Below are 24185 nucleotides of genomic sequence, written 5' to 3'. Positions count from 1 at the left end.
TTTGACTGGAATGGTGTGCTTTCCTCTAAGGAATCAAACTTGACTTATAGAGCCAATAAAAGCCCTTTGGAAAAACTGGTCTCATACCTACACAGTCCCTGTACAGGGTTCCTGACCTGTGGCAAGTAAAGAATGTCACTTTCTGACAGGCCCAGGAGCCCCAGGTTATCTTGGGATCTCAAGAGGAGAGGAATTCACCCAACTCATAGGTATTTGATGATACAAATATGTGGTTGGGCTTGGCTTTAAAAAAGTCTAATCTGAGATTCCTTCTATGGAACAAAGTTCCATCAAAGCCAATTTAAAATGCCTATGTGAAAAATCATTATTCTTGCTGTACTTTGTACAAATAATCTGGCCAAGTATAACAAAGCAAATCAATCATAACATGATTTGTCTTTGTAAAAATGGGAAACTGCAGAGAGAAAAATTATGTTTCAAAAACTATGGTACACCTGTTGTTAGAGTCTAGTCTTGCCTAATGTTTTTCAATTTTTATTATTTTTCTACAGTCTGGATTGAATTCTAATTTTTCCTGGCTACAAGTCTCCAAGATAATGTTTTCAATTTTTTTCTTCTTTCTTTTCCTTATTTCCCCCACTTTTCTTAATTTGAAATCACTGAAAACTAAGCTGTGCTTTCTTAAAGCCTTACAAAACTGACACTAGACAACTTAATCTCTGGAAGAAAATAACAGCAACATTTTACATACATAAGCCACTTTTATACCTGTCTATTGATGTATGGACTTTACAGTAATATGACCTATATTGATTTTCCAGGATTGTTCTTTTGTTTATTGTTGTTTTTCTTCCTTCCTCCCCCTATTTTCTCTTCATATGACATGAGACTTTACAACCTGCTAAAAATGAGCTTTCCTAATAACTTGGAACCTACCCATTTAGGAATAAACCATCCTAGCCATGAGAGATCAGATGAAACCTGAGACCAGAGACTCATTTTTTTCTAAAATGCTTTCTCCAAAAGATTTTAAAAAGAAAAGCAGGGAAATGTGAAAGAAAAATAAATCTTGGGGCACCCAAATCACTAAGCTGAAAGGTAAAGTCAAGCTGGGAACTGCTTAGGGCAAACCTGCTTCCCATTCTATTCAAAGTCATCCCTCTGCTCACTGAGATAAATGCATATCTGATTGCCTCCTTTGGAAAGGCTAATCAGAAACTCAAAAGAATGCAACCATTTGTCTCTCACCTACCTGTGACCTGGAAGCCTCTTCCCTGCTACGAGTTGTCCCACCTTTCTGAATGGAACCAATGTACACTAAAATGTATAAAACCTAGCTGTGCCCTGACCACCTTGGGCACATATACTCAGGACCTCCCAAGGCTGTCTTATGGGCTCATGTCCTCAACCTTGGCAAAATAAACTTTCTAAATTATAATTATTAAATACCTGTCTCAGATATTCTGGGTTCCCAATTCTGTTGGTTGCTTTCTTTTTTTGGTGTGCAGAAGCTTTATAGTTTGATATAGTCCCACTTGTTTATTTTTGCTACAGTTGCCTGTGCTTTTGGGGTCATACCCAAAAAAATCATTGCCCAGACCAATATTATGTAGCTTCCCCCTATGTTTTCTTATAGTAGTTTTACAGTTGTAAGTCTTATGTTTATGTCTTTAAGAATCCACCTTGAATTCATTTTTTGTATATGGTGTGAGGCAAGGGTCTAATTTCATTCTTCTGCATATCAATATCTAGTTTTCCCAGCACCATTTATTGAGGAGACTGTCCTTTCTTTATTGTGTTTTACTGGAATCTTTGTCAAAATGCTGTTTTGATTACTATAATTTTTAAAAAATTTAAAACAAAATTAATTTTTTTAATTTTAAAAAATCCCCTGGGTTTACCATACTATAACTTTTTAGTAGATTTTGAAATTAGATAGTATGATGCCTCTAACTTTGTTGTTTTTGTTCAAGACTGCTTTGGCTATTCAGTGATTTTTGTGGTTCTATGTGCATTTTAGGATTTTTTTCTATTTCTGTGAAAAAGTTCATTGAAATTTTGATAAGAATTGCAATGAATCTGTAGATCACTTATTTTAACAATATTAAATTTTTTTTTTTTTTTTTTTTTTTTGAGATGGAGTCTCACTCTGTTGCCCAGGCTGCAGTGCAGGGGCGCGATCTTGGCTCACTGCAAGCTCCACCTCCTGGGTTCACACCATTCTCCTGCCTCAGCCTCTGGAGTAGCTGGGACTACAGGCGCCCGCCACCATGCCCACCTAATTTTTTTGGTAATTTTAGTAGAGATGGGGTTTCACCATGTTAGCCAGGACGGTCTCGATCTCCTGACCTTGTGATCTACCTGCCTTGGCATCCCAAAGTGCTGGGATTACAGGCGTGAGCCACCATGCCCAGCCCAACAATATTAATTATTTAAATCCGTAAACATAAATATCTTTCCATTTGTTTCTGTCTTTAATTTTTTATCAATGTTTTAATTTTTAGATTACAGATCTTTTATCCCCCTGGGTTAAATTTATTTCTAAGGATTTTTCTTTTAATAGCAATCGTAAGTGGGGTTGTTTTCTTGATTTCTTTTTCAGGTAGCTTTTGTTAGTGTTTAGAAACACTACTTATTTTTGTATGTTTACTTTGTATGCTGCAATTTTACAGAATTTATTTATTCTAAGAGTTTTTTGGTGGAATCTTTAGGATTTTCTACATAGAGGATCATGTAGTCTGCAAACAGACAATTTAACTTTTTCCTTTCTGATTTGAATGGCTTTTTACATCTTTCTCTTGCATAATTGCTCTGGCTAGGACTTCCAGTACTCTGTTGAATAGAACTGGTGAGAGTGTGCATCCTTGTCTTATTCCTGATCATAGAGGAAAAGATTTACTGAGAATGATGTTAGCTATGGGTTTGGGTATATGGGCTTTATTGTGTTAAGGTAAGTTTCTTTTACGTCTAATTCGTTGAGAATTTTTAGGATGAAAAGATGTTGAATTTTGTCAAATGTATTTTCTACATCTATTGAGATGATCATATGGCTTTGTCCTTCATTCTGTTAATATGATGTATCACACTTATTGATTTGTATATGTTGAACCATACTTGCATCCCAGGGATAAATCCCAGTTGATCATGGTGAACGATCCTTTCAAAGTGTTGTTGAATTCTGTTTGCCAGTATTTTATTAAGGATTTTTGCATCTATATTCATCAGGGGTGTTGGCCTGTAATTTTCTTTTCTGTAGTGTCCTACTTGGCTTTGGTATCCAGGTAATGCTGGCCTTATAAAATGAGTTTGGAAGTATTCCCTCCTTTTCAATATTTTGGAATTGTTTGAAGATAATTAGTATTAGTGTTCTTTAAATGTTTGATAGAATTCAGCATTGAAACCATCAGGTCTCAGTGGAAAAGTCTCAAACGTGAGACTTTTTATTACTGATTCAATCTCCTTACTCATTAGTAATCTGTTCAGATTTTTAATTTATTCATGATTTAGTCTTGGCACATTGAATGTGTCTGGAAATTCATTTCTTCTAGGTTATCCAATTTGTTGGCCTACAAATGTTCATAATAGTCTCTCTCTCTCTTTTTTAGATGGAGTCTTTCTGTGTTGCCCAGCTGGAGTGCAGTGATGTGATCTCAGCTCACTGCAAACTCTGCCTCCCAGGCTCATGCCATTCACCCGCCTCAGCCTCCCAAGTAGCTGGGACTACAAGTGCCCACCACCACGCCTGGCTAATTTTGTTTTTGTATTTTTAGTACAGATGGAGTTTCACAGTGTTAGCCAGGATAGTCTCGATCTCCTGACCTCGTGATCCACCTGCCTTGGCCTCCCAAAGTGCTGGGATTACAGATGTGAGCCACTGTGCCCTGCCCATAATAGTCTCTTTTAATCCTTCATATTTGTGTGATCCAGTTGTAATGTATCCTCTTTCATTTGTTATTTTATTTATTTTAGTCTTCTCTTTTTTCTTACTGTAGCTAAAGTTTTGTCAATTTTATTCCTCTTTTCAAAAAACAAATCTTTGTTTTGTTGATCTTTCTATTGTTCTTCTAGTGTTTGTTTCACTTATTTCAGCTCTGATCTTTACCTTAATTTCCTTTCTTCTATTGTCTTTGGGCATAGTTTGTTCTTTTTCTAGTCCTTTGACATGTAATGTGAGGTTGTTTATTTGGAATCTTTCTTTTTCTTTTTTTTTTTTTTTTTTTTTTTTGAGACGGAGTCTCGCTCTGCCGCCCAGGCTGGAGTGCAGTGGCCAGATCTCAGCTCACTGCAAGCTCCGCCTCCTGGGTTCACGCCATTCTCCTGCCTCAGCCTCCCGAGTAGCTGGGACTACAGGCGCCCGCCATCTCGCCCGGCTAGTTTTTTGTATTTTTTAGTAGAGACGGGGTTTCACCGTGTTCGCCAGGATGGTCTTGATCTCCTGACCTCGTGATCCACCCGTCTTGGCCTCCCAAAGTGCTGGGATTACAGGCTTGAGCCACCGCGCCCGGCCCTTTTTCTTTTTTGATGTAGGCATTTGTTGCTCTTAGGATTACTTTTGGTATGTTGAACTTCCATTTTCTTTTATCTTAAGATATTAAAACAATTATCCTTTTAATTTCTTCTTTGACTCCTTGTTTAGGAGCATGTTGTTTCATTTCCACATCTTTGTGAATTTCCTAAAATTTCTTCTATTATTAATTTCTAGTTTTACACCATTGGGTCTGAAATGGTTTCAATCTTCATAAATTTGTTAAGATTTGTTTTGTGGACTAACATATGGTGTATCCTAGAGAATTTTCCATGTGTACGCTCTTGAGAAGAATGGGTATTCTGCTGCTGTTGAATGAAATGTTCTATTTAGGTTGGTGCAAAAGTAATTGTGGTTTTTCCCATTAATGCAGTTACTTTTGCACCAACCTAAAATATGTGTCTATCAGGTTCATTTGATCTAAAGTATAGTTCAAGCCAATGTTTCCTTATTGATTTTCCGTCTGGATGATTTGTCAATTGTTGAGAGTGTAGTATTGAAATTCCCTACTATTATCATACTGCCATCTATCTCTCTCTTCAGATCTATTAATATTTGCTTTATATATTAAAGTGGTCTGATGTTGGGTACCTATGTATTTATAATTGTTATATCTCCTTGATGTATCAATCCCTTTATATCATTACATAATGACCCTCTTTGTCTCAATTTATAGTTTTTTGGCTTAAATTCTATTTTATCTGTTATAAGTATAGCTATCCTGCTCTCTTTTGGTTTTCATTTGCATGAATATCTTTTTCCATTCTCTCACTTTCAATCTGTGTGTCTTTTTAGGTTAAGTGAATCTCTTGTAGGCAGCATATAGTTGGGTCTTTAAAAAAAACCCATAGAACATTCTGTTTTTTGATTGGATATTTTAATCTATTTCCACTCAAGGTAATTATTGATAGGTAAAGATTTACTACTGCCATTTTGTTAACTGATTTATGGTTGTTCTGTGGAGTTTTTGTTTGTTTCTTCCTCTCTTGCTGTCCTCCTTTGTGATTTGATGATTTTCTGTAGAGGTAGGCTTTGATTTCTTTCTCTTTCTTTTTTGTGTAACTACTACAGGTTTTCGCTTTGTATAAAACATCTTATAATAGGCTGTTTTAAGCTAATAACAACTTAACTTTGCATACAACAACTCTAGACTTCACCTCCCCACATTTGATGTTATTGATGTCACAATTTGCATCTTTTAATATTGTATATCCTTTTCACATTAATATAACTAAATTTCAAAACAATTTTGTCTTTTAACCTTTATACTTACAAAATAAGTAATTTACACATCACCATTACAATATTAGAGTATTCTGAATTTGACTGTGTACTACATACTTTTACCAGTGAGGTTTTTGCTTTTGTATGTTTTTATGTTACTAATTAGCATACTTTTGTTCAGCTTGAAGAACTCCCTTTAGCATTTCTTGTAAGATAGGTCTGGTGGTGATAAACTCCCTCAACTTTAATTTGCATGGGAAAGTCTTTATCTCTCTTTTGTTTCTGAAGAATAGCTTCTCTGGGTAAAGTATTTTTGGTTGGAAGTTTTTTTTTCCCCCTTCAGCACTTTGAATATCATCCCACTGTCTCCTGGTCTGTAAGGTTTCTGCTGAGAAATCCACTGTTAGCCTTACTGGAGCTTCTTTACATGTGATTTGTTTCTTTTCTCTTGCAGCTTTCAGGATCCTCTCTTTGTCTTTGGTTTTTGACAAATTGATTATGTCTCAGGGTAGTCTTGTTTTGATTGAATCAGATTGGAGATCTTTAACCTTCCTGTACCTGGATATTTATATTGCTCCCCAGGTTTGGAAGGTTTTCTGCTATTATTCCTTTAAATAAGTTTCCTTCTCCTTTGTTTCTCTCTTCTTCTTCTCGAACTTCTATAACATGAACATTTGCTCTTTTGATACTCTCCCCAAAGTCCCATAAGTTTTCATCATTCTTTTTCACTCTTTTTTCTCCTCTGTGTGTTTTCAAATAATCTGTCTTCAAGTTCACAGATTCTTTCTTCTGCTTGATCATTCTGTCACTGATGCTTTCTATTACATTTTAAAATTTCATTCATTGTATTCTTCTGTGCCAGAATTTCTGTTTGCTTTTTTTTTTTTTTTTTAAATTTCAATCTTTCGTTACATTTCTCATTTTGGTCGCTTATTGTTCTTCTGATTTCACTGAATTACTTCTCTGTATTTTTTTGAAGTTTGCTGAGCTTCCTAAATTATTTTGAATTTTGAATTATTTGTTAGGTTTTTTTTTTCATTTCCTTTTTTTTTTTTTTTTTTTGAGATGGAGTCTTGCTGTGTCCCCCAGGCTGGAGTGCAGTGGCTTTTTTTCATTTCTTTCTGGTCAATTTTGGGAGATTATTGTGTTCTTTTGTGGCTGATATATCTCCTTGGTTTTACATGTTTCTTGTTGCCTTTCATTGATGTCTGCATATTTGATGGAGTCACCTCTTGCAGACTTTACAGACTATTTTCACTATGGAAAGACCTTCCCCTACAGGGAGGTAGAAGGGTGCTTGCTGGTGGTGTGCAGTGGTTCTGTCACTAGTGAGAACACAGCTGTGTAGTCTCTGTGCAGCTGTGTCTTATATTGACATATCTTTCTTTTCCTAGAATAAAACCTACTTGACCAAAGTGTATGAGTTTTTTTTCACTAATTAAGTACTTTATTGAATAAATACAATACCAAATAAAATGCATTCTAAAAAAGTTTTAAAGGCCTTTCTACTCAGGCTAATGACAAACACAACAAAGGCAGATATGTATGCTAGTTTAATATAATTGGCTGATTTTATACAGCACTTATATCTTTTAGTCCACAAGTATATTATTAAATGATAGAGAACATCTAATACAACCATTTCTACAGAACTAGGAAATAAATTTCTAAGAAAGAAAGATTTTACAGACCCCATTTTTATACCCACTCCAACAGTCTAACTCTAAAGAGGATAAAGGCAATGACTTTCCTCACAAGAGCTCGCGACTAATGTTGCTTTGCTATCAAAATCTGTATTTCTGATCCGTTATGAGCATTGAGACAAGATTCAAATATTCCCGAAGAAAGAAGCACAATGCACGTTGTGATTGCCTATTAAGCAACAGCGAGCACTGCATCCAAAACTCTCATCCCAGGAATTAAATAAGGTCAGCCACATTCATGGGCATCCCCTCCACTGTAGTATTGTAGAAAGTCTCAATGTCATGAAGAATCCTCTTGTCTTCTTCAGTAACAAAGTTTATAGCCACACCTTTCCTCCCAAATCGACCCCCTCTGCCAAGTCGACTCGCTCTTCATTCAAACAGTGTGCTGTTTCACTTATGATTCCACGTCCTAACTTACGTCAGTGCCATTTCTGAGTGCCATCTCGTCATTGACTGCTGCTATTGACCCCTGTGAAAATAGTTTTCATGATTGGTAGGTAGATCATAATTTATAACCAAAGACACTTGTTGCACATCATTCCCACGAACCAACAAGTCAGTAGTGATCAGAACATGACTTGACCCTGACTGGAATTTCCTCATGATAACATCTCTCTCCTTCTGGTTCACGTCACCATGCAGAGCAGAAACTGTGAAGTCTCTGGCATGCATTTTCTCAGTCAGCCAGTCCACCTTGCGCCTCGTATTGAGAAAAATAACAGCCTGCATAATGGTCAGTGTCTTGTACAAGTCACAAAGTGTATCCAACTTCCATTCCTCTCTCTCAACATTAATATAAAACTGATTCCTTCAAGGGTCAATTCTTCCTTTTTCACCAGAATTCAAACTGGATCTCTCATAAATTTTTTGGTCACTTCCAACACATCCGTTGGGCATTGTGGCAGAAAGCAACACAACCTGAATACTTGTGTTTAGTTTTTGGAAAATCTCATAGATTTGATCCTTAAACCCATGGCTCAACATTTCATCTGCTTCATCCAAAACAAACATTTTGATCAATTTTGGAGAAAGATGTCTTCTGTTTAACATATCAAACACTCTCCTGGTGTACCAACAATATGTGGTGCTTCAGCCTGCAGTTTTTGCATTTCATTTCGAACATTTGTTCCACCAATGCAGGCATGACAAGTTGCTCCCATATAGTCTCCAAGTGCCAGAATTACCTTTTGGATCTGTTGAGCCAGCTCTCTGGTGGGGGCCAATACTGATGCTTGGGTCTCCTTGAACTCAATCTCCAACTGTTGCAGGATGGAAATAGCAAATGTGGCTGTCTTGCCAGTACCTGACTGAGCTTGAGCAATCACATCATACCCTGAAAAAAGTAGGATACCTATTTACCGATCCCACATCAAATTGTCACTTCTACTTCACACCATGTATTTCATTTGGAACATGCATCATGCCCAAATAATCAAGAGATCAGCAATGAGTATTCTCTTCATTTCAGGTCAGTCCCAAAAGATGATTGCCATCGTTTCACACAGTGTATGATTTTAATATACATTTGTTTTTTCCATCTATCATAAGAAATGAAAACTGTTCTTTTTTGAAATAAGAAAGTTTTGATACTAAGGTGTGTTAGCATCATGAATTGAGGAAATTTCTAATTTTTTTTTTCTATGGCGTGGAATACTTTGACTAACATAAAAATTATCCTTATTGGAATGTAAGCTAAAACTAATTTGTAAAATCATTTTGGCCTAGAACACTTTTATAGGGGATGCCATCATTTAGGTATTTTAAGCATTAAAATTAATTTGAACCTAGGCTTCTGGTAAACCTGAAATCTAGGTAATTTATCTCCTCTTTTGAAGACAGCCAGAAAAGTTAAATAAAAAATCTACTTGAAGGTATTAGGACATAATAAAATAGTGAAGAAATACTGGCCCCAAATTTGGCAGAAGTGACAAACCATTTTGGGTTGCTTCTCCTCTCAGAAGAAACTGCCAATTCAGTGTGGGAGGTACTGAGAGGCTGAATGATGCTTTTTTGGAAAGTAATATGTCTTTTATAGTCTGCTTTTGATATTTTCTCTTTTTCTTTCATTTTCTGTAGTTCTACCATGCTATATCCAGGTATGCATTTCTTGTACTTTTTCTGCTTGGGTTTTCAAAGTTTCTTAAATCTGTGCTTGATCTCTTTCAACACTTTGAGTAAATTCTAGGGTGTTATCTCTTCCATGATAATTTGATTCCATTAACATGTATTGTTCAGTTATTGTTTTGCCCCCTTACCCATGTGTTTTCTTTACATATATGAAGAAGGTCAACATATGCCTCAGTCTTTCTTTATCTTCTCTTTCTTTTAGCAGCTTTTCTGATTTTCCCTTATTCTTTTTTTGTCCTCATTATGCCCCCAAATTCTCTATTCTTTTATTCCAGATTCTGTCACCCAGCCTATCTTTAGCCCAGTCTAACTAGCTATTAAGCTAATCAATTAAGTGTGTAATTTCAGTTATTTTATTATTATTTAGTTATAGGATTTTTACTTGATTTTCATCTTAGCCAGGGTTCCCTAGTGATTGGATTCCATTGAATTTTGTGCTCTACAAAAAGATATGGCAAAGCCCCAACCCCCAGTGCCTCAGAATGTGACCTTATTTGGAAATTGGGTCTTTACAGGGGTATTCCGTCAACATGAAGTTATTAAGATGGACCATAATTCCATATGACTGGGGTCCTTCCTTATAAAAAGGGGAAATGTGGACATAGATGGACAGACATACAGGGAAGACGACAGGAAAACATGCAGGTGAGAACGCCGTGTGAAGATGGAGGCAGAGATGGGAGGGATGCGGCCAGAAGCTGAGGAATGCTGGGGGCCGCCAGAAGCTGAAGAATGTTGGGAGCCGCCAGAAGCTGGAACAGGCAGGAAGAATTCTCCTTAGAGGCTGCAGAGGGAGCACAGCCTGGCTGATTACTTGATTTTGCACTTCGGCTTCCAGAACGGTGGGACAATGAATTCCTGCTGTGTGAAGCCCTCCAGCTGTGGTGCATCCTCATGGCCTCCCCAGGTAACAGATCCCCCTGGAAGGCAGAGTGCCAGGCAAGGACAACGCTCCTGTTTTATTAGAGAGTGAAATCCAGGGGGCGCAGTGAGGAAGAAGGGAAGGGACACAGATATGGCAGAGACAGGGCTGCAGACAAGTGCGACTGATGACGGCTTCTCAGAGATATACCTTCTAAGAGGCTGTAAAACGGCCGGGTGTGGTGGCTTAGGCCTGTAATCCCAGTACTTTGAGAGGCCGAGGCGGGCGGATCACCTGAGGTCAGGAGTTCGAGACCAGCTTGACCAATATGGTGAAACCCCATCTCTACTGAAGAAAATACAAAAGTCAGCTGGACGTAGTGGCGGGTGCCTGTAATCCCAGCTACTCAGGAGGTGAGGCAGAAGAATCACTCGAACCCGGGAGTTCGAGGTTGCATTGACCCGAGATCGCGCCATTGCACTCCAGCCTGGGCGAGAGGGAGACCCTGTCGGGGAAAAAAAAAAAAAAAAAAAAAAAAGCCGTAAAATGACAGACTCTCAGCACATTCTGTTCAGGAGGAGGAATGGGGAATAATTTATTTACCAGTCAGTGCCAAATCCCATTTATCAGGGGTTCACCCCGTGGAGCATGAATACCTCACGTTACTGGGTGGCACAGGCGTGGGTGCTGAGTGAGTCCTGGGGCGTTTCTTGCCTTGTTGGCAACAGGGAAGGACCGAGGTAGGAGACAAGCGGCATTCACCGCAGGCTTGGGGTGAAATGTGCTGCCCACTCCCTGCGGAGTCAGGCATTGCCCACACAGAACGGGTGACCACCGGGGTGGTGGAAGCCAAACAGATGGCTGCTATGGACCGAATGTTTGTGTTCCTCCGACATTCACGTGTTGAAGCCCTAACCCTCCATGGGAGAAAATTAGGCTGAGATGAGGTCATGAGAGTGGAGCCGCCATAATAGGAAGGATTAGACCCCTTCTAAGACCAGAGCCCTGGCTCTCCACCATGTGCAGACACAGCAAGAAGCTGGCCATCTGCAAACCCCCAAGAAGGCCCTCACCAGGAAATAAATCTGCCGACACTTTGACTTTGGGCTTGTCAGCCTCCAGAACTGTGCAAAATAAATCTGTTATGTAAGCCACCCAGCCTGTGGAATTTTGCTATGGAGCCCTGAGGCGGCCAACACACAGCCAACGGCTCCAGAACAAGGAGACCGAGAGAGTCTGCCCAGGTCTTAAGAGGCACTGGATGTAACTTTCGTTTTTCTTTCTTCTTCTTCTTTTTTTTTTTTTCTTTTTAACAGTTTTCAGATCTCTGCCAAAATTCTCAAATCTTGTCTTTTTCCTCCATAAACAAAGAATGCATATTTATTTTGAGATCTGTGTATCATAATTTCGTTATCTGGGTGACTGTGGACCATTCTGTTTTGTTTGCCCAAACAGTCCGTCTTGTCTCCTTGTGTGCCTATTGTGTGATAGGGCATCCATTGGCGTATTGTAGAAATACATCAAGATGTAGGAGGCCTCCCTCCAGGTGTGAGATAAATTGGCTCTGTCAGGCACCAGGGGGCACCAGAACTCTATGGTTGCCTTAATCCAGTTTTAGGAAGTGTGATGATTCAAAGGCGCACTTTACTTCCCCAACTCAGCAAGGCTGGAATGCCTCTGGGTTGCCCTTATACCAAGGCCACGAGTCCCCACTCCAAGCAAGAGAGGTCCCAGAGCCTACCTTTGGTGGGTCCTGCACTCCTACCCCTTTCCCTTATGCTTGTAGCTGATTTTCAACAGAAATAAAGGAAGTCAGCAGCATTAGAACCACGTTTTTAGAGTGCTGCAAGAAAAATAGCTGCTAAACTGGGATTTTCTATGAAAAGAAAATATCCTTCAAACTAAAGATAAAGATATCTTCAGATAGATGTTTGGCATGAGAAGAACTACATTAAAGAGAATACTTCCAGAACCAATACAATTGGGTTTTGCAAAAAAGAAAATACTAAAAGGTATCTTCAGGTCAAAGGATGAACCCAGGCAAAAGGTTAGAGATGCAGGAAAGCATGAAGTGCAATTAAAAGAGTCAATAGATTGGGAAATCTAAATGAATATTCAACCGGGTGTGGTGGCTCACTCCTGTAATTCCAGCAATTTGGGAGGCTGAGGCAGGAGGATTACCTGAGGTCAGGAGTTCGAGATCAGCCTGACCAACATGGTAAAATCCAATCTCTACCAAAAATACAAAACTAGCCAGGCTTGGTGGCACATGACTGTAATCCCAGCTACTTGGGAGGCTGAGGCAGGAGAATCACTTGAACCCAGGTGGTGGAGGTTGCAGTGAGCTGAGATTGCACCATTGCATTCCAGTCTGGGTAACAAGAGTGAGACTCTGTCTCAAAAATAAATAAATAAAAAAAAATGAATATTCATAGCATAGGACAATGACATCTTGTTGGGTTAAAAATATGAATAGAATGAAAATGTGTGGCAACTTGGCCTATAATTTGTGAGAGAATAGATGGAGTAAAAATGTTGTAAGATTTTTGCATTCTCATAAAAGTACCATTTATTATTAGACTTAGTAAGTCCAGAAGCATGTTATAATTAATCTCTAAGGCAACTATTAAAAGAATAATACAAGATTGCATAACTTTCAAGCTCACAGGATAAAAAAATGGAAAAATAATGCCAGGTGCATTGGCTCACACCTATAACTCCAGCACCTTGGGAGGCCAAGACAGGAGGACTGCTTGAGGCCAGGAGTTCCAGACCAGCTTGGGCAACATAGTAAGGTCCTGTCTCTACAAAAAATTAAATAAAAATTAGCTGGGTGTAGTGGTTCACGCCTGTAGTTCTAGCTACTTAGGAGGCTGAATAGGAGGATCGCTGGAGTCCAGGAGTTCGAGGATACAGTGAGCCATCTTCATGCCACTGCATTCCTGCTTGGGTAACAGAGTGAAATCCCATCTCAAAACAGACAAGCAAAAATGGAATAAAAATAATTCATTCATAGTAGATAGCCAAAGAGAAAAAGGAATATAGATCAAGTGAAAGATTGTAAAGAATTATTAAGCCCAAATATGTCAGTAATTACTAATATATTTTAAACCAAATATATCAGTAATCACACTAAATAAGAATAGCCAGGGACTACTAATGAACATCAAAAAACAGGGATCAGATATATCCTACCACCTGAATCATTCAAAGAATGGACAAAATATATGACATGATGAGAGAATCAGGCACCAAAGGATAGTGATTCTTGAGACATGAGAAATAAATGGGGCAAACCCTATTATTACCCCAGCTTGCTGCCTTGAGAGTTTCTTAGATGGAGCTTGGTGGACTCTCTGAGTTGAGGAGATGGAGCTGAGAGTCCGAGGAAGGCGAGGTGCTTCCTAGTGTTAGCAGGACAGGGGACCTGAGAGGAGAGAGCTGCACAGAGACAGAACTCCAGAGATCTGGGCAGGGTATCCTTTGAGTATTTAGCTGGGTGTTGATCAGTGCATGCATGTGAGAAGACTACCAGAGGCTGGGGAAAGAACCACCCAAAGGATTAGAGATAATAGTACTTAGTGCTCACATTGGGCTGGGAATAGTGCCATTTCCAAATAGCTATACTGGACAGCCTTAAATATTCATTGGGCATTGATAGAGCACACAGGAAGACTTTGCCTCAGGAGTGGGAAGTAATTAGTCTCAGACTGTGTGATGCTCTAGTCTATCTAACAAGTCCTAAAAGGAAGACCCAAAAGGATCACAATATTTCTGAGGACCTCAACAGCATCCTGAAACAAAGTTGAAGGCTCTTTATGGGGTTGAGAAAATATCCAGCACCTAACCAGATAAAATTCACAATGTTAGTTATCTAAGCAAAAATTAACAGGCATGCAAAAGAGCAGAAAAATACAATCTACAATGAGGAGAGAAATTAATTAAACGCAAGCCAGAACTGACAATGAATTCAGCAGCATATTAAACAGATTATAAACCATGACCAAGTGGGATTTATTCCTAGAATGCAAAGATGCTTTAACGTATGAAAATTGATCAATATAATACACAACATTAACAGAATGAAGGGAAAAACCCAACATGGTCATCTCAATTGGTCCAGAAAAAGCACCAGACAAAATTCAACACGCTTTCATGATAAAAACATAAAAAACTAGGGATAGAAGGAAATTACCTCAACATAATAAAATCCGTATGTAAAAAACTCACAGTGAATGTCATACTCAATAGTGAAAGACTAAAAGCTTTTTATCTAAGATCTGGAATAAGGTGAAGATGCTCCTTTTGTCATTTCTGTTCAACATAGTTACTGGAAATCCTAGCCAGAGAAATTAAGCAAGAAAAACAAATAAGGCAATTTAAATTAGAAAAGAAGTAAAATGATCTGCTTCTATATGATATGGTCTTATATGTAAAAAATCATAAAGATTTCACCAAAAAACCTTTTAGAACTAATAAATCCAGCAAAGAATGGGATACAAAGTCAATGACCAAAAATCAGTTGCATTTCTATACACTAACATTGAATAATCCAAAAAGAAAATTAAGAAAATAATTCCATTTGTAATAGTATTGAAAAAAATAAAATACTTAAGAATTAACTTAACCAAAGAAGTGAAAGACTTGTACAATGAAAACTACAAAATATTGCTGAAAGAAATTAAAGACATAAATAAATAAAAGTACATCCTGTGTTCATGACTGGAAGAATTAATATTGTTAAGATGTCAATACTACTCAAAATAATCTACAGATTAAATGCAATCTTGATTAAAATCCCAATTATGTTTTTGCAGAAGTAGGAAAAACCCATCCTAAAATTTGTATGGAATCTCAACGGACCCCAACAGCTAAAACAATACTGAAAACAAAAAGAACAAAGCTGGAGCACTCCTGATTTCACTTCCTGTTTTCAAAACTTATTACAAAGCTACAGTAATCAAAACAGTTTAGTCTGGCATAAAGACAAACATATAGACCAATGAAATAGAATACAGAGTCTAGAAACAGACCCTTGCATATATGGTCAAATTAGATTCAGCAAGGGTGTCAGATCACTCAGTAGAGAAAAGGCTATCTTTTCAACAAATGGTGCTGGGAAAACTGGATAGTCACATACAGTAGAATAAAGTTGGACTTTGTATTAGTCTGTTTTGCATTGCTATAAAGGAATATCTGAGGCTGGGTAATTTATAAAAAAAGAGGTTTGACTTATGGCTCTGCAGGTCATACAGAAGCATGGCACCAGCTTCTGCTTCTGGTGAGACCTAAGAAGTTTTTACTCATGGCAGAAGGCAAACAGGAGCTAGTGTGTCAAATGACAAGAGAGGGAGCAAGAGAGAGAGGAGGAAGTGCCAGGCTCTTTTTAACAATCAGATCTCATGGTAACTAACAGAGCAAGAGCTCACTCATTACCATGAGGAGGGCACAAAAACATTCCTGAGGGATCTGCCCTCATGACTCAAACATCTCCCGCTAGGTCTCACCTCCAACATCGAGGATCACATTTTAGTATGAGATTTAGAGGGGACAAATATCCAAACTATGTCAGATCCTTATCTAAACCTATATACAAAAATTAACTCAAAATGGATTACCTATTTGTGAGGCCTGCAATTATAAGACTCTTAAAAGAGACAGGGCAAAATCTTCATGACATTGAATTTAGCAGTGATTTATTGGACATGACACAAAAAGCACAGGCAACAAAAGAAAACATAGACTTATTAGACTTTATAATAATTGAAAAATTGTGTGCATCAACAATCAACAGCTATTTTGCAAATCATGTATTTGATAAGATATTAATGTTCAGAACATATACAGAACTCCTCAAACTGAAGACAAACAAAACCAAACAACCTGCTTCAAAAAATGGGGAAAGGACTCGAATAGATATTACTTTAAAGAAGATATACAGATGGCCAGTAAGCACACGAAAAGATGCTCAACATAACTAATCATTGGGGAAATGCAAATCAAAATTACGATGAAATACTATCTCACACCCATTACATGGCTATTTAAAAAAACACAAAACGACAAGTATTGGCAAGAATGTGGAGAAATTAGAGCCCTTGTACCATCTCAGTGGGTATGTAAAATGGTACAGCCACTGTGGAAAACAGCATGGCAATTTGTCAAAACACTAAAAATAGAATTACCATTTGATCCAGCAATTCCACTTCTGGGTATATATCTAAAATAACTGAAAGTAGATTCACAAAGAAATGTTTATATAACCTTGTTAATAGCAGCAATATTCACAATAGCTGAAATGTGGAAGCAAGCCAAGTGCCCACTGATGGATGAATGAAGAAATAAAATGTCTAAGGTTGTCCCTTGGTATACTTGGGGGATTGGTTCCAGGACCTCCTGTGGATAACAAAATCCACAGATGTTCAAGTCCCTGATGTAAAATAGTGTAGTATTTGCATATAACTCATACACATCTTCCCATGTACTTTAAATCATCTCTAGATTACTTATAATACCTAATATAATGTAAATGTTATATAAATAGTTATACTCTATTGTTTAGGGAATAATGACAAGGAAAAAGTCTGTGCATGTTAAGTACATATGCAATTTTTTTCAAATATTTTTATCTGTGGTTGGTTGAATTCATGCATACAGAACCCATGGATATGGATGAACAACTGTATACATATAATGGATTATTATTTGGCTTTAAAAAGGAAGGGAATTCTGATATATGCTACAAAATGGATGAACTTTGAGAACATTATGCTCAGCAAAATAAGCCCATCACACAAAGACAAATACTATATGATTCCACTTATATGAAGTACTTAGAGTAGTCAAAATCACAGAGACAGAAAATAGGATGGTGGTTGCCAGGGGCTAGAGGAAGGTGGAAATGGGGAGTTACTGTTTAATGGATATAGAGTTTTAGTTGTACACAATGAAAAGAGTTCTGGAGATGGATGGTTGCACAACATTGAAAATGTATTTAATACCACTGAACTGTATACTCGAAAATTGTTGAGATGGTGAATTTTGTATCTGTATTTTACCACAAGGAAAAAATGGGAAAAACAGTTAATACTGAGAAGCACTTTTAGCAGAAGCTGGAGGCAAGCTCTGACAGAGAATCTGATAGGGTATTTTCTTTTTCTAGCAGGAACAAAGATAGCAACTTTTCATTTTATGGAACATTGTGCACCAATAAAACATTTCACTTACAATAAACCCAAATAAAAGAAAAGAGCATCAGTGAGCTGTAGGACAAATTCAAAGTGGTCTAATATATGAGTAATATGGATAATTGGAGTTCTCAACAGAAAAAATATTTGAAGCAATAACAGCTAAATGCTTTTCTAAATTTGATAAAAACTGTAAACTCACCTAAGAAACTTAATGAAGTCCAAGCACAAGAAACCTAAGGAAAACGATTCCAAAGTACATCATAATCAAATTACTCAAAATCGATGATAAGAGAAACACCTTAAAAGCAGCCAGAAGAGGGCCAGTCTTGGTAGTGCGCATCTGTAATCCCAGCTACTTGGGAGGTTGAGGTGGGAGGACTGCTGGAGCCCAGGAGTTCAAGACCAGCCTCAGCAACATAGTGAAACTCCATTCTCCCAAAAATAAGAAGAAGAAGAAGAAAAAAAAAGCAGCCAGAGTTGGGGGTGGGAAATTTTGTACACAGGAAAAAAGAGAAAAATAATAGCACATTTCTTATTGGAAACAGTGAGGAAAAAGCAGAGACAGTGGAGCAACATCTTTGAAGTACTAAAATAAAAAACCTGCAACCTAGAATTCTATCTTAGTGAAAATATCTTTTAAAATGAGGGTAAAATAGGCCGGGCTTGGTGGCTGACATCTGTAATCCCAGCACTTTGGGAGGCCGAGGCAGGCGGATCACGAGGTCAGGAGATGGAGACCATCCTGGCTAACACGGTGAAACCCCGTCTCTACGAAAAATACAAAAAAGTAGCTGGGCGTGTTAGCGTGCGCCTGTAGTCCCAGCTACTCGGGAGGCTGAGGCAGGAGAATGGCGTGAACCTGGGAGGCGGAGCTTGCGGTGAGCCGAGATCGCACCACTGCACTCCAGCCTGGGCGACAGAGCGAGACTCCTTTAAAAAAAAAGAAAAAAGAGGGTAAAATAAAAAGTTTTTTTAGAAATACAAAAGCTGAAGGAGTTCATGACCAACAGACCTGCACTACAGGAAATGTTAAAGAAAATGTCAAATAGAAGGAAAATAGTACCATGTAAAAATATGGATATACATCAAGGAATGAAGAGTATCTTAAATGATAACTACATGGTAAATATGTAAGATTTTAAAAATTGTTTACATATCTTAAAAATAAAAAGAATGATAACCTATTGTTGGTTTTATACATTTATAAAAGAAAAATGTATGACAACAATAGCACAAAGGTCATAAGGAGAAAATAGAAGCATACTAGTGCAAGTTTCTTACATTATACATGAAATGGTATATAATAGCTATCATTAAAGGTAGATTGTGATAAATTAAAGATGTATACTGTAATTCTGAAAGCAATCAGAAAAATAATAGAACAATGAGACCTACCAAGCCAAAAAAGGAGATTAAAACGACATAATAAAAAACATTCAAGTAATCCAAAAGAAGGCTGAAAAGAGGGTAAAGATAACAGAGAACAGATGGAACTAATGGAAAACAAATAGCAGGATAAGCTTAAGTCTAATCAGAACTGTAAATACATTAAATGTAAATGATCTAAACTTTCAATTAAAAGTTAGAGACTGGATAAAAAAGTGAGCCAAGCATCTTCTGTCTATACAAAATGCACTTTATTTTATTTTTAATTAATTATTTTAAAATTTTAACTAATTAAATAAAGACAGGTTCTCACTATGTTGTCCAGGCTGGCCTTGAACTCCTGGACTCAAACAGTCCTCCCACTTCAGTCTCCTGAGTACTGGGACTACAAGTGTGCACTACCACACCTGGCTCAAAATGTACTTTACCACACCTGGCTCAAAATGTACTTTAGATACAGAAATAGATTAAAAGTAAGAGAATGAAAAGCAATATGCCATGCTAACACTATTCAAAATAAGCCTGGAATAACTGGATTAATATTAAAAAAAGATTTAAGGCAGATTTTTACCATGGATAAGGACACTAATTTCTTTCTCTCTCTCGCTCTCTTTCTTTTTTTTTTGTTTTTTTTTTGAGACAGGGTCTCGCTCTGTCACCCAGGCTGGAGTGCAGTGGTGTGATCTTGGCTCACTGCAACCTCCACTTCCCGGGTCAAGTGATCCTCCATGGTTTCTCCATGTTGTCCAGGCTGATCTCAAACTCCTGAGCTCAAAGTGCTCCACCCACTCTCGCCTCCCAAAGTGCTAGGATTACAGGTGTGGGCCACCACAACTGACCAGGAAACTAATTTCATAATGATAAAGATTTCAATTCACCATGAGAAAAAAAAAAAAACCAATTCTAAATGTTAATGCACTTAACAAAAGAGCTCTAAAATGCATGAAGAAAATCTGATAGAACCACAAGGAGAAATAAACACAACGAAAGCCAGAGATTTCAATACCTCTTTTTCAATAATTTTTCAGAGCAGTTAGTATGAATATGAAAACTTGAACAATGCTGTTGATAACTTGAACCAATTGACATTTATAGGACACTCTACTCAACAACAGGAGGACACACTTTTTTAAAATTCAGAAGGTTCACCATATTTGACTATATTGTGAGCTATAAAATGAATCTCAACATATTTAAAATGATTCAAGTCCTACCAATACAGGCATACCTCAGCGGTATTGTGGGTTTGGTTCCAGATCACCACAATAAAGCGGATATTGCAATAAAGTGAGTCACATGACTTTTTTGGTTTCTCTGAACAAATAAAAGTATGTTTACACTATTCTGGAGCTTTCAGGTATGCAATAGTGAGAGGTGACAATGTGCTAGCAGCCCTCACTCTCAGCACGTCCTTGGCCTCCGGCCTTAGCGTCCACTCTGGCGGTGCTTGTGGAGCCCTTCAGCCCGCCAGGGCACCATGGGAGCCCCTCTCTGGGCTGGCTGAGGCCAGAGCCTCCTCCCTCTGCTTGCAGGGAGGTGTGGAGGGAGAGGCGAGGGCGGGAACCCGCGCTGCGCTCACGGGCTGGTGTGAGTTCTGGCAGGTGCGGGCACGGGCTCTGCGGGCCCCACACACGGAGTGGCCCAGGGCAGTGAGGGTCTTAGCACCTGGGCCAGCAGCTGTGGGGGTTGCACTGGTCCCCCAGCAGTGCTGGCGCTCCCTGTGCTGCACTCAAATTCTTGCTGGGCCTTAGCTGCCTCCCCGCGGGGCAGGGCTCTGGACCTGCAGCCTGCCATGTCTGAGCTCCTCCTCCCCCTGCAGTGGACTCCCATGGGACCTGAGTCTCTGTGACTGGCACCACCCCCTGCTCCGTGGCGCCTGGTCCCATGGACAGCCCAAGCGCTGAGGAGTGCAGGTGTGGCTTGGGACTGGCTGGGCAGCTCCGCCTGCAGCCCCAGTGCAGGATCCACTGTGTGAAGCCAGCTGGGCTCCTGAACCGGATGGGGACTTGGAGAACTTTTATATCTAGCCGGAGGATTGTATGTGCACTAATCAGCACTCTGTATCTAGTTAACCTAGTGGAGACTTGGAGGACTAGCACTCTGTGACTCTGTGTCTAACTCAAGGATTGTAAATGCACCAATCAGCACTCCGTGTCTAGCTCAGGGTTTGTAAATACACCAATCAGCACTCTGTGTCTAGCTCAGGGTTTGTGAGTACACCAATTGGTACTGTGTAGCTAACCTAGTGGTGACTTGGAAGACTAGCACTCTGTGACTCTGTGTCTAGCTCAGGGTTTGTAAATACACCAATTGGTACTCTGTATCTAGCTAACTCTGTGTCTAGCTAACTAGCACTCTGTGACTGTGTCTAGCTCAAGGATTGTAAACGCACCAATCTGCATTCTGTCAAAATGGACCAATCAGCTCTCCGTAAAACAGACCAATCAGCTCTCTGCAAAATGGACCAATCAGCAGGATGTGGGTGGGGCCAGATAAGGGAATAAAAGCAGGCTGCCCGAGCCAGCAGTGGCAACCTGTTCCATTTGTTTTCAACTTTTTGGGAGGGTTGTTCTTTTGCGCTTTGTAATAAATGTTGCTGCTGCTCACTGTTTGGATCCACACTGCAGTTATGAGCTGAAACACTCACCGTGAAGGTCTGCGGCTTCACTCCTGAAGCCAGCTGGATCACGAACCCACTGGGAAAAATGAACAACTATGGAGGTGCTGCGCTTAAGAGCTGTAATATTCACCACCAAGGTTTGCAGCTTCATTTCTGAGAGCGAGACCACCAACCCACCAGAAGGAAGAAGCTGTAGACACATCTGAACGTCTGAAGGAACCAAGTCCAGACACACTATCTTTAAGAACTGTAACACAGAAGCCGCAAGGGTCCGCGACTTCACTCTTGAAGTCAGTGAGACCAAGAACCCACCAATTTGGGATACAATAGCATGATATGTAAAAAGCGATGTACATATCTTGATTAGAAATACTTTATTCCTAAAAATGCTAACTATCATCTGAGCCTTCAGCAAGTCATAATCTTTTTGCTGGTAGAGGATCTTACCTTGATGTTTATGGCTGCTGACCGATCAGAGTGGTGGTTGCTGACGGTTGCAGTGGTTGTGACAATTATTTTTATTTTTTTTGTGAGATAGGGTCTCATTCTGTTACCCAAGCTAGCGTGCAGTGGCACAATCATAGTTAACTACAACCTCAAACTCCTGGGCTCAAGGGATTCTCCCCCCTTAGCCTCCTGAGTAACTAGGACTACAGGCATGTGCCACTGTGACTGAGTGATTTCTTTAATATTTTGTAGAGTCAGGGGGTCTCTTTATTGTCCAGGCTGGTCTGGAACTCCTGGTCTCAAGTGATCCTCCCCATTTGGCCTCCCAGAGTGTTAGGATTACAGGCGTGAGCCATTGTGCCTTTCCCAATTTCTTTTTTTTTTTCTTTTTCTTTTTTTTTTTTGAGACGCAGTCTTGCTCTGTTGCCCAGGCTGGAGTGCAGTGGCTGGATCTCAGCTCACTGCAAGCTCCGCCTCCCGGGTTTACGCCATTCTCCTGCCTCAGCCTCCCGAGTAGCTGGGACTACAGGCGCCTGCCACCTCGCCCGACTAGTTTTTTGTATTTTTTAGTAGAGACGGGGTTTCATCAGGTTAGCCAGGATGGTCTCGATCTCCTGACCTCGTGATCCGCCCGTCTCGGCCTCCCAAAGTGCTGGGATTACAGGCTTGAGCCACCGCGCCCGGCCCCCAATTTCTTAATGTGAGAGAAGAATGAAGTTTGTCATATTGATGGACTTTTCCTTTCATGAAAGATTTCTCTGTAGTGTGTGGTGCTATTTGGCAGCATTTTACCCACAGTAGAACTTTCAAAATTGGAGTCAGTCCTCTCAAAGCTTGCCACTGTTTTATCAACTAGGTTTGTGGAATATTCTAAATCCTGTGTCGTCATTTCAACAGTGTTCACACCATCTTTACCAGGAGTTATTCCATTTCAAGAAACCACTTTATTTGCTCAGCCATAAGAACCAACTCCTCATCTGTTCAAGTTTTCTCATGAGATTGTAGCAATCCAGTCACATCTTTAGGCTCCACATATAATTCTGGTTCTCTTGCTATTTCTACTTTATCTGTAGTTCTTTCCTCTCCTGATGTCTTGAGCCCCTCAAAGTTATCCATGAGGGTTGGGACCAATGTCTTCCAAACTCTTGTTTTATTTTGAGACAAGGTCTCGGTTTGTCACCCAGGAATATGAAGGGCAGTGGTGTGATCTCGGCTCACTTCAGCCTCAAGTTCCTGGGCTCAAGTAATCCTACCACCTCAGCCCCCCAAATAGCTGGGACTACAGGTGCACGAGTAGCTGGGACCACAGGTGCACAGCACCACAGCCAGCTAATTTTTGTATTTTTAGTAGAGACACCGTTTTACTATGTTGTCGAGACTGGTCTCAAACTCCTGGACTCAAGCCATCCATCCTCAGCCTCCCAAAATGCTGGGATTACAAGCATGAGCCACTCTGCTCCGCCCAAACTCCTGTTAATGCTGCTATTTTGATCTCTTCCCATGAATCACAAATGTTCTTAATGACATCTAGAACTGTGAATTCTTTCCAGAAGGTTTTCAATTTACGTTGCCAGGATTGATCAGGGGAATCACTACCTATGGCAGCTATAGCGTTATCGAAATGTGTTTCTTAAATTACAAGACTTGAAAGTCAGAATTACTCTTTGACTCATGGGCTCCAGCATGGATGTTGCCTTAGCAGGCATAAAAACATTAATCTTCTTGTACATCTCCATCAGAGCTGTTGGTTGACTACAGGCACTGTCGTGAACAGTAGTATTTTGAGAGAAATTTGAGCATGGGTCTCAAGAGTAGCTTTAAAATATTCAGTAAGTAATGCTGTAAACGTGCTGTCATCCAGGTTTTGTCGTTCCATCTAGAGAACACAGGCAGAGTAGATTTAGCATAATTCCCTAGGATTTGCAGAATGGTAAATGAACACTGGATTCAACTCAAAGTCACCAGCTGCATTAGCCCCTGCCAAGAGTGTCAACATGTCCTTTGATGTTTTCAGGCTAGCATTGACTTCTCTTCTGTAGCTATGAAACTTCTAGATGGCATCTTCTGCCTATATAAGTCCGTTTCATTTGCATGGAAAATCTGTTGTTTAATCTAGCCGCCTTCATTAATGATCTTA

General features: G+C 39.4%; 1 non-coding gene and 1 pseudogene across 2 annotated transcripts in view; both read right to left on the bottom strand.

The window, feature by feature from the left end:
* Nucleotides 1-6967: 6967 nt before the first annotated feature.
* LOC112628422 overlaps nt 6968-24185 on the bottom strand; it is a 38928-nt pseudogene continuing 21710 nt past the window's right edge. The window contains exons 4-5 of the transcript XR_003120423.1: nt 7966-8749; nt 6968-6985 (exon numbers count right to left, since the gene is read on the bottom strand). The product of XR_003120423.1 is annotated as a eukaryotic initiation factor 4A-II-like (transcript). The remainder of the gene's footprint in view (nt 6986-7965; nt 8750-24185) is intronic.
* On the bottom strand, nt 8851-8919 carry LOC112629630. Its single transcript, XR_003120716.1, has one exon. It is a non-coding gene; the product is annotated as a small nucleolar RNA SNORD2 (small nucleolar RNA).

Source organism: Theropithecus gelada, chromosome 7b (assembly GCF_003255815.1).
Source record: "Theropithecus gelada isolate Dixy chromosome 7b, Tgel_1.0, whole genome shotgun sequence".
Classification (NCBI taxonomy): domain Eukaryota; kingdom Metazoa; phylum Chordata; class Mammalia; order Primates; family Cercopithecidae; genus Theropithecus; species Theropithecus gelada.
The sequence above is the reverse complement of the archived record's forward strand: the minus strand, read 5'-3'. Positions and strand labels throughout refer to the sequence as shown.